The following is a 1,325-nucleotide window of genomic DNA, read 5'->3' on the forward strand; positions in this document are numbered from 1 at the left end:
GCATTTCTCAAGCTGGGGAACTGAAGAAATAATTCAAGCCTCGACTTTCGTTGCTTGAAGATTCTTTGAGCAAAATATTGAAAGATGCAGAAAGCATTAAAAGAAGATGGGAGGAATACACAGAGTCACTGGAACAAAAGGAAATGGTTGAAGTTCAACCATTTCAAAAGGTAGCATATGATCAAGAGCCAATGACACTGAAGGAGGAAGTCTAAGACGCATTGAAGGAATTCTCAAAGAATAAGTCACCAGGAATTGACGGAATGAAAATGGAAATCTTTCAAGAAATTGATGTAGCACAGGAGGCACTCACTCATCTCTGCCAAGGCAGAGTTGGAAGGCAACTATCTGGTTGACTGATTGGAAGAGATCCTATTTGTGCCCATTGCAAAGAGAGGTGACCCAACGGAATGAGGAACTCATCGGAGAATCTCTTTGATATCCCATGCAAGTAAAGTTTTACTAAAGGTAATACAGAAACGGTTGCAAGCATACATTGACAGAGAAATTCTAGAGGTTCAAGCCAGATTCAGAAGAGGTCGTGGAATGAGTGATATCATTGCTGATGGCCAATGACTCTTGGCTGAAAGCAGAGAATATCAGAAAAATGTCTACCTGTGCTTTATTGACTACACAAAGGCTTTCGATTGTGTGGCTCATAACAAGCTATGGACAACATTGCGAAGCATTCCAGAACACTTAATTGTCCTCATGAGGAATCTGTACATAGACAAGAGGCAGTTGTTCGAAAAGAACATGTGAACACTGGAGGGTTTAAAATTAAGAAAGGTGTCTGACAGGGTTGTATTCTTTCACCATATTTATTCCACCTGTATGCTGAGCAAATAATCTGAGAAGCTGGGTTATATGAAGAAAACATGACATCAGAGTTGAAGAAAGACATTAACAATTTGCTACATGGAGATAATGCAACCTTTCTTGCTGAAAGTGAAGAGGATGTAAAACATTACTGAAGAAGATCAAAGAGCACACATATGGATTGTATCTCAGTGTAAAGAAAACAGAAATCCTCACCACTGGACCAGTAAACAACATTCTTATCCACAGAGAAAAGACTGAAGTTGTTAAGGACTTCATTCTTCTTGGATCAAACTATCAACACTCAAGGAAGCAGCAGTCAAGAGATCAGATGACATATTGCATTAGGCAAATCTGCTGCATGATAACTTTTTTAATTGTTGAAGAACAAAGATGTCAGCTTGAGGACTAAGGTGCACCTCACCCAAGCCATGGTATTTTCAATAACCTCATATGCATGTGAAAATTGTACAGTAAATAAGGAAGACCATAGAATTGATGCCTTT

The sequence above is a fragment of the Chrysochloris asiatica genome, unplaced genomic scaffold (assembly GCF_000296735.1).
Source record: "Chrysochloris asiatica unplaced genomic scaffold, ChrAsi1.0 scaffold00089, whole genome shotgun sequence".
NCBI lineage: Eukaryota > Metazoa > Chordata > Mammalia > Afrosoricida > Chrysochloridae > Chrysochloris > Chrysochloris asiatica.